Here is a 10784-nt window from a genome sequence, read left to right as displayed (position 1 = left end):
TAATCTAGAATATTAGAAAAATATTAGTCTTATTAGAAAAAATATTAGAAAATATTAGAAAAAACATTGCAAAATATTAGAAATTTTTTTAAAAACATTGGTCTAGAAAATTATAAAATATTAAAAAAATTAGAAAAACATTACAAAATATTAAATAAATAATAGTTTAGAATATTATAAAAACATTACAAAATGTTTTTAAAATTTTTTAATCTACAATATTAGTCTTATTAGAAAAAATAATAGAAAATATTAGAAAAAACATTAGAAAATATTAGAAAAACATTACAAGATATTAAAAAAAACAATACTCTAGAATATTAGAAAAATATTAGAAAATATTAAAAAAAAAAAATCTAGAATATTATAAAAATATTAGTCTTATTAGAAAAAGCATTGAAATATATTAGAAAATATTTTTAAAATATTATTATAGAATATTACAATTTATATTAGAAAAGCATTACAAAATGTTAAAAAACAATAGTCTGAAATATTAGAAAAACATTAGAAAATCTTTTTTTTAAATTAATCTAGAATATTATAAAAATATTAGTATAACATTATGAAACAAATTTAGAAATTCTTAAGCCAAACCCTAACTCTAACTAACTATAACTCAAGCTATAACTCTAACTCTAACCCTAATCTAACCCTAACTTAAAATCAAACCCTAATCTAACCCTAACTCAAACTCAAACCCTAATTATAAAGTTGTAATTACATAACAATAACCCTAATTTGCTAACCCAAACATTAACTAGATATGTACCCCTATTTTTAACCCTAGAACTCTAATTCTAATTCTTAACCCTAACCCTAACTCTAACTAATTATAACTCAAACTCAAATCCTAACTCAAACCCTAGTCTAACCCTAGAATCACAACCCTGTTAGATTGTGGTGACTGATCAGGAAAGTATTGTACATACTTCATAACTTCTTTAGGTTGTGGCCAATGTTGTAGTCGACATATGGCCGACATGTTGTAACCCTAAAACGGCATAAAATACTTATATAAAAGGGTTTAGGGTTAGGTATTTTCATTATGTTGTGATGCAAAATTGCTTCTTACAGCGATATTGAGCTGTAAGGGATTACAAATTGTAATCAGGTTGCAATCACTAGATTGTAATAATATTGGACTTGCAGTTTGGTGGACGTAGCCTAGGGATTGGGTGAACCACATTAAATCTTGGTGCCTTGTGTTCATTTCTGTGTGATCTATTATTTTCTATTATTGGTTATATTTGCATGTAGTTTTTATTTTTGTCCATGGTTTTATCCTAACAAGTGGTATTAGAGCGAGGTTGTCTTTCAGTTTTCCTTTGCAAGAAAGTCTCACAAGTTAAGTGGGAGTCTCACAGTTGAGTGAGAGTGACGAAAGATGAGGGTAAGCTAAGGGTTGAAAGGTTTAATGGGCAGAACTTCCAATTATGGAAGATGCAAATGGAAGATTATCTTTATCAAAAGGATTTATGGAAGTCGTTGGAAGGCAAAGCCAAGAATCAAGGATCTATGTCAAATGATGAATGGGATCTTTTGGATAGAAAGGCACTCGAAAGCATTCAGTTATGCCTGGCGGCATCAGTGGCATTTAATATTACAAAAGCAAAGACGACAAAAGAGTTGATGAAAACTCTAGCAACATTGTATGAAAAGCCCTCCGCTTCAAACAAGGTATTTCTCATGAAGTGTTTATTTAATATGAAAATGGCAGAAGGTGGATCTGTTGCAGATCATTTAAATGAGTTTAATACTATTACTAGTCAATTATCTTCTGTGGGTATCAATTTTGATGAAGAAATTAGGGCTCTCTTGATTTTGTGTTCTTTTCCTGAAAGCTGGAATGGCTTGGTAATGGCTGTGAGTAATTTTGTTCCTAGATCTAGTACCCTAAAATGTGAAGATGTGATCGGTGTTGTTTTGAGTGAGGAAACTCATAGGAAATCCTTAGGTCAATCTACATCAGGAAGTGCTTTGAATGCACAAAGCAGGGGCAGAACAACTGAGAGAGGAAATAACTCTGAAAATCGTGGAAAATCAAGAGGAAAGTCAAAGGGGAAGAGTTCTCAATCAAGAGGACCAAACAATTTTTGGTACTATGGCAAACCAGGTTATAAAAAGAAAGATTGATGGAATCAAAAGAAAAATGAAGGAGATAAATCAAATGGAGACAAGGAGGAAAATGTGGTAAGTAACAAATCCGAAGAGGACGCTTTACTTTTGTCTTTAGAAAGTGTTGATGATTCATGGGTTTTAGATTCCGGTGCTTCATTTCATGCTACACCTCATAGAGGTTATTTCATTGATTATGTCCAAGGAGATTTTGGGCTTGTTTATTTGGGGGATAATGAACCCTGTCAAATTGTTGGAAAGGGAAAAATTAAGATTAAGTCGTAGAATGAGAATCATTGGCTACTGCTTGAGGTAAGACATGTTCCAAGGCTAAGTAGGAATTTAATTTCAGCAGGGCAACTCGATGATGAGGGTTGTGTAGTTACTTTTAATGATAAAAATTGGAAGGTTTCAAAAGGTTCCCTTGTAGTAGCAAAAGGTGTAAAAGTAGGCACCTTATATCTTTGTACAAGTCATATTGTTCCTTCTACTTTGATTGTTTCAGAGAAAAATGAATGTTTAGAAACAATTGCTACAGTTGAGTAGGGAGAACAAATAGCTACTGTAGATTCTGATACAGCGTTGTGGCACAAAAAACTTGGGCACATGAGTGAGAAAGGTATGAAAATAATTCAGTAAAAGAAAGTTTTACCAGGTCTGAAATGTGTTAATATGGATTTTTGTGAAAGTTGTGTGTATGAAAAACAAAAGAGACTGAGTTTTGCAAAGACTGGGAAGGAAAACAAAAAGGAGAAATTATAGCTTGTGCATACAGATGTATGGGGACTAGCTTAGGTATCTAACCTTGGTGGCTCTCATTATTATGTTACATTTATTGATGATGCAACTAGAAAAGTATGGGTTTATTTTCTTAGACAGAAATCTGATGTATTTCAAACTTTTAAGAAATGGAAATACTTGGTTGAAAATGAGACTGGTAAGAAATTAAAATGTCTCAGATCTAATAATGGTGGTGAGTATTGTAGTCATGAATTTGAAGATTGTTGTTGCACTAATGGTATTTGTAGATAGAAAACTATTCCAAGGACTCTATAGGAAAATGGAGTGGCTGAATGCATGAATAGGACTATAATGGAGCGCGCAAAGAGCATGAGGTTGCATGTTAGGTTGCCCTTACACATGTGGGTGGAGGCTGTCAATACTATAGTATATTTGATTAATAGAGGTCCCTCTACTCCTTTGGGTTGTGGTATTCCAAAGGAGGCATGGACTGGTAAGAAGGTGAGTTATTCTTTTCTCAAGACCTTTGGTTGTGAAGCTTTTGCTCATATATACGCTGAAAATAGAACCAAGCTAGAAGCTAAATCAAAGAAATGTGTCTTTGTTGGATATGGCATTAATGAATTTGGTTATAGGCTTTGGAAATTTGAAAATTATAAAATTGTTACAAGTCGGGATGTCATATTCAATGAGAAAGAGTTGTACAAAGATTTGTTGCAGCAACATGAGAAGAAAGAAGATGATTATGTAGTGTTGGATGATACTCCAAAAGCTGATGTTTCAGGCATTACTCATGATGTGCAACAACTACAACAAAAAATACCACACACACCAGTGAATGTTAGACAGTCAACCTGGAAAATTAGACTGCCACTAAGATTTTCTCCCTCTTTGTATTCTATTTTACTTATTGATGCTGGTGAACCTAAAAGTTATGATGAAGTTGTGCAAGTGGATACTAAGATTCAGTGGGAGTCTGCAATGAAAGATGAAATGGACTCTTTGCTGAAGAATAAGACATGGGATTTGTGCAAGTTGCGTGCAGGTAAAAAGGCTTTATAGAATAACTGGGTTTACAGGTTGAAAAAAGAGGAAGGAGGTAAGAAATGATTTAAGGCCAGGTTAGTTGTAAAAGGATTTGCATAGAAAAAGAGAATTGATTTTGATGAGATATTTTCTCCTATTGTTGAAATGACTTCTATTCGTACTATTTTAAGTCTTGTGGCTATTGAAGATTTGCATTTAGAGTAGTGGGATGTTAAAATAGCCTTCCTTCATGGTGATTTGGATGAAGAAATATATATGGCTCAGCCACGGGGATTTGAGGTCAAAGGTAAGGAGAACTTAGTGTGCAAATTGAAGAAAAATGTATATGTCTTAAAGAAAGCACCTCAGCAATGGTATCTAAAATTTGATAGGTTTATGCATGGGCATGGCTATAACAGGTCTCATTTAGATTATTGTGTTTATTTTAAGAGGTTGGATGATGATAGCTACATTACTTTATATTTATATGTTGATGATATGCTTGTAGCTGGGTCTAACATGGATCATATTAAGGGGCTAAAACACAAGTTAGCACATGCATTTTCTATGAAGGATTTGGGGGCAGCAAAACAAATCCTTGGTATGAAGATTTGTAGAGATAGGAAGAATAGAACATTAACGCTATCTCAAGCTTATTATGTTGAGAAGGTGTTGCAACATTTCTCTATGGAGAATGTTAAAGCTGTCAGCACACCTTTACTTGGTCATTTGAATTTGACTAAGGAGATGTGTCCCAAGACACAAGAAGAGGAGGATAAGATGTCCAAGGTACCCTATGCTTCAGCTGTAGGAAGCTTGATGTATGATATGGTATGCACTAGGCCAAATATTGCACATGCAATGGGAGTCGTTAGTAGGTATCTGAGTCATCCAAGATTTGAGCATTGGAATGTTGTCAAGTGGATTCTCAGATATTTGAGAGGAACATCCAATAAGTTTTTACACTTTGGGGGCTCTACTACTAATTTACAGGGCTATGTTGACTCAAATTTGACAGGGGATATTGATACCAGGTGGAGTACTACAGGTTATGTCTTTACTGTTGGTAGGGCAGCCATGAGCTGGGTTTCTAGGTTACAGAAGATTAATGCTCTATCCATTATAGAGGCAGAGTATGTTGCTGCTATAGAGGTAGCCAAGGAGATGATATGACTTTAGTTCTTCTTGAAAGAATTGGGACATCTTCAGAAGGATATTTATTTGTTCACAGATAGTCAGAGTTCCATTCATCTTGCAAATAATTCAGCTCTAGATTCTAAGACCAAACACATACAGTTGCGGTACCATTTCATTCGGTCAGATTTGAAGGATGGATAGTTAAAGCTGGAGAAGATACATACAAATGACAATCCAGCAGATATGTTGACAAAGGTTGTAACAAGGGAGAAGTTGGACTCCTCTTTAGCTTTGGTTGGTCTTTTAGACTGAACATGAATAAAAGAATAGTAGAGTCCAGGGTGGTTTGATCCAGTGGGAGCCCCATGTGATAGTGTTATTGCTCCAGGATTAGTCTCCAAGTGGGAGATTATTGTTTATTGTGGATCCTGTTTAGTCCCCAAGTGGGAGATTGTTAGATTGTGGTGACTGATCAAGAAAGTAATGTACATACTTCATAAAAAAAATTTGGTTGTGGCCGATGTTGTAGCCGACATATGGCCGACATGTTGTAACCCTAAAATGGTATAAAATACTTGTATAAAAGGGTTTAGGGTTAGGTATTTTCATTATGTTGTGATGTGAAATTACTTCTTGCGGCAGTATTGAGCTGTAAGGGATTACAGATTGTAATCAAGTTTTAATCACTGGATTGTAATAATATTGGACTTGCAGTTTGGTGGACGTAGCCCAAGGATTGGGTGAACCACGTTAAATCTTGGTGCCTTGTGTTCATTTATGTGTGATCTATTATTTTCTATTATTGGTTGTATTTGCATGTATGGGTTAGTGCAAGAAGTTGGGTCTCACTTTTGGCCAAAAAGTGCAAGTGTTTTTCCTGTTTTTGAAATATTTTGTCAATTGATGCCAAAATTTGAGCCATTTAGAGATTAAATATAAAAAAACTTCAAAACTAAAAATTGTAGTACCTGGAATCTTCTTTTTGAATATGTAATTTATTTGTATACCCATATAATAGATTTTTTTTTGGTATGGATCTTTAAAAATCACTTTTTCAAAATGCTTGTTTCAGGACTATACCACGCTCGTGTACGGACACCATAATTTGACACAAATGAATGAATTTTTGTGAATCCTTTTAAATGGAGTTACTTGACACACCAAAGATTGATGAGAATATTTTTCTTGAATTTTTTAATGAATATTTTTTAAAAATTAATTTTTAATTGGCTATAAAAGAAAATTTTTAAACCTGTCGTGTACCGACACCATAATTTGATCAAAATTTCACTTTTTTCATTTTTTTTTTTTTAACTTCAAAATAATTGAATGTAGATTGATGACATATAAATTAATTTAAGAAAAAATATAAAATAAAAAAGTTATTAAAGTTTTAGTGAACGTTGCTATTTTACATTTAGGTACCACCTTTGATTTTTTTTTTAAAAAAATAGTAAATAAAAACATAACTCTATAAAATTTATATTTTTGAAATCACGACAGTAAGAACTCTAATGGGTTTTTGTTTCGTAAAAAAATTTGATCGGGAAGACCCTCTAAAAATTATGGCAAGGCATGAATTTGTCAGTTCAATGCCTTAGCCAAATCTTAAGAGGCCAAGGCATAGGCTTGGTCTCACCAAGCCTATCCCAAACCAAAATTCGAGGCAGGAAAAAAAATCCCGCCTCATGTTGTAAGAAACAGGCACCTGTTATTTGAATTTCAAAAAATGGGTACCCGTTTTGAAAAGCTAAAAGCGGCATGTAAAATCCGTCGAAAACTTAAAAATTTGAATTTTTAAGAAACGGGTACCCATTTTTTACTTTTAAAAAATAGGTACCCAATTTTTAAAAAATAGGTACCCGTTTTTTATTTTTAAAAAACAGGTGCCCGTTTCTTAAAAATTTATATTTTTATTCTTTTGAGAAATGGGTACCTGTTTTTTGAAAATAAAAAATGGGTACCCGACTTTAAAAAATAGCGAGTGCCCATTTTTTAAATTTAAGATCGGACACCCGAACCAAAAATGGGTGCCCATTTTTTAAAATCGGGTACCGTTTCTAAGAAATTTCATCTTGTGAATTTGACTTCTGCAGAATTGCGACCCAAATTTGTGCATTCACCCATATTTTTTATTTTTGTCCATGGTTTAATCAGGTTGTAATCACTGGATTGTAATAATATTGGACTTTCAGTTTGGTGGACGTAGCCCAGGGATTGGGTGAACTACGTTAAATCTTGGTGCCTTTTGTTCATTTTTGTGTGATCTATTATTTTCTATTATTGGTTATATTTGCATGTAGTTTTTATTTCTGTCCATGGTTTTATCCTAACAAACCCTAACTCAAATCCTAATCTAACCCGAGAATTGTAACACTAATCTTACCCTAACTAGGTAACTCAAACCTTAATCTAATCCTAACTAAAAACTCAAACCCTAATCTAACCCTAACTCAAAATCTAACCTAATCTAACCTTAGAAATGTAACCCTAATCTAACTATAACCCTAGAACTCAAACCCTAATCTAACCCTAATCCTAATTGAAATCCTAATATAGCCCTAGAACCGTAACTCTAATCTAATTGTAACCCTAGAACTCTAACCCTAAATCTATCTCAAACCCTAATCTAACACTAGTTTCCTTACTTAAACCCTAATCTAACCCTAGAACCATAACCCTAATCTAATAGTAATCCTAGAACTAAAACCCTAATCTAACCTTGGAATTGTAACCCTAATCTAACTGTAACCCTAGAATTCAAACCCTAATCTAACACTAGTACTATAACCCTAATCTAATCCTAACTAAAAACTCAAACCCTAATCTAACACTAACCCTAGAATTAAAACTCTAATCTAGTCTTAGAATTGTAACCCTAATCTAACACTAACTAGGTAACTCAAACCCTAATCTAACCCTTACTCAAACTCTAACCCTAATCTAACCCTAACTCAAACTCAAACCCTAATCTAACACTAGTCGTTCCAAAATCAAAATCAAAATCTAACCCTAACTCAAAATCTAACCATGATTGTTCCAAGCGTGAAATTATCTCTCAAAGTTTGAAACTATTGTGCTTGTCACTTTGCAAAGATGTGTGATGAATATAAGGTTGAATCAAATTCTTAAATATATCTGTAAATGTTATAATAGGTAACTCATGTTCAACATATTCCAACCTTTTTGTCTCTTTTGCCAACTTTCTATCATTCTTTACATACTTGTAACTTTTACAATCTAACTTTTTTATTACATAAATATTTTCAATTTTCAAAGGAAATAGAACCAATTCACCACATTTTTCACATAATCCTTTGATGCATTTTATTTGACTAACTAGATCATCAAATTTTGTCACATAGAATGGATGTTATAAACTCACTTCTCCTAATAGGAGGAGTAGCATGAAAACCATATATGTCTTCTACAAACTTTCAAAATACCTGATAGTGGAGATAAAAGCCAATATGATGATGACAACAACATGTTTCAAACAATTTGTTTGACCTTACAAAGTATGGCTTCAATTTTTCAAACAATGTTTGTCCAATTTTTACATTAGGATGTTCACTACAAAATGACACATATATCTCATGTTGTGTTGTTGTCTGATGTTCATGTTGACCATATGCAATCCTATGCCTGATAACATCTCTACTATTTGATGGATGATTATTATCAATCCAAAATGATATGACCAAATTTTTGAATCGATCATCAATCCTATTAGAATGAGGTGGTCTACACATGATTGCCCAATTTCCTTTCATAGTACTGTCATCTAGAATTAATCTTCTCTTAACATATTCTCTCATTATTTTCCTACTAAAACCCATTTTGGACGAAATTGAAGATATTTGTCTATTTTGGGTCATATTCTTATTTACAACAAACATCAACATCACTTTTCTTGCTATGGAATTATCTCTAGTTCAAGACTCTTTCCTATGTTTCTCAAACCTTGTTTAACATTTTCAATCACATCAGTTTGCATGTTAGAAAATCATTTGTTCTTTGATGTTGTGTCTACATTTAACAATTTCAACACCTCTTGCAACTTCTTTTGTGTAAGAAAAAGTGAAAGCAACTGAGCTTGTTCAAGTTTTTTAATGTTATCAAATTTAGTCATTATTTCTCTTATCTTCTTATTCATTGACCTTTTTCTAGACAAACTTAAAGGTTGAATAGTAGCTGCTAGTGTTCTCAATTTATCCACATCCATTTTAAGTAAATGATTTAAATTATTATGAGAAATTCTATTATTTACAGATTGGGCAATATTTATGAGTTCATCCATACTAGTTCCTACACCTGATCCCGACTCTTCTCTAATTTTTGTTACTAGAATTTCTATAGAAAGTGATCTTGAGGCTTCTCCAACATTCATTGTTTGAGATTCTACAAGGAAAGATTTTGACCCTTCTTTGACTTCTGTTACTTGAATTTTCGTAGGGAGTGATCTTGAACTTCTATAGGGAGTGATCTTGAACCTTCTTTAACATTTATTGTTTGAGATTCTATAGGGAGTGATCTTGACCCTTCTCCCATATACACTTCTTCTACTCCTGTTGTAGCCTCCTTCAACATTTTCTTCACCTTCACCTTTTTTATTATCTGCAAGAAGTTTATAAATAGATCAAATTAGATAAAAAATAAGATTGATACATAATTAAATTCAAGACCATGAAAATAAATTATATAGATACATAATTGCAAACCTTGTTTAATTTGATGATAACGTGCCAGAGTTTTATGAAGATTTCTTTATTCTACTTCTTGAGATCTCTTCCTTGCATGTTTTCTTTATCTTCCTTTCTTGTTTCCCATCAAAAAACCAAAAAAATGTTGTTGCCTTCAGAAATTCGTAGTAACTTTATAAAAATTTTGAGTAACTTTATAAAATTTGTAGTAACTGTATAAAATTTTTGAGTAACTTTATAAAATTCAGCTTCACTTTCAAACTTTTTTCCTCACTGCACAAGTGATGCTAGCATATGTTTTTTTAATATTTTTGAGTAAACATAAGCTTTTTTATATTTTTGTGCAAACCCATTAAATTAATTTTTTGGCAACTAGAATGTTTTGTCTTGTATGTTCGCGTGAACACACATTTGCACAAACATGCTAAATATGTTCATGTGAACATAGTGTTCACATGAACATGCTAAATATGTTTGCATGAACATAGTGTTTGCAGAAACACATTATTGTCAAAATTTAGGGGTTGCTTTCTTTAAAAATAATTGAAATTGGTTCTTTTGACCCAAAAAATTGAGAATTAACGATCTCCGAACTTAAAATAAAAAATGTCAATTTGTGCTACTCAAAGGAAATTGCAATACATATTATATTAGAGTACCTGCAAGAAGCTAGGTCACAATTCCACGAAAGTCAAATCTGTGGAATTGTACTTCTTACAAATGGGTACCCAATTTTCTTAAAATTGGGTACCCGTTTCTAAAATCACAAGTCGGGCACCCAAGCCGTGATTCAAAAATTGGGTACTCGATTATTGAAAAGCATATCGGGTGCCCAAACCACTTAGAAATCGGGCACCCAATACCTTTGCAAATCAGGTACTTGATTTCTTAAAAATAAGGTACCCGATTTGTAAAATATTGGGTATCTAATTTTTAAAAGTTACAAATACCCATTTTTATGCATTTTGGGGGTCATTTCACCATCTAGAAAATGGAAGCCCAATTTGAGAGCGATACGGGAGCCCATTTTTTACCTCTACCGACTACCCCCTATTGCTA

The sequence above is a fragment of the Cupressus sempervirens genome, chromosome 2 (assembly GCF_028749045.1).
Source record: "Cupressus sempervirens isolate cs-2001-9-10 chromosome 2, ASM2874904v1, whole genome shotgun sequence".
Taxonomy (NCBI): Eukaryota; Viridiplantae; Streptophyta; class Pinopsida; order Cupressales; family Cupressaceae; genus Cupressus; species Cupressus sempervirens.
This window is presented reverse-complemented; position numbering follows the sequence as displayed.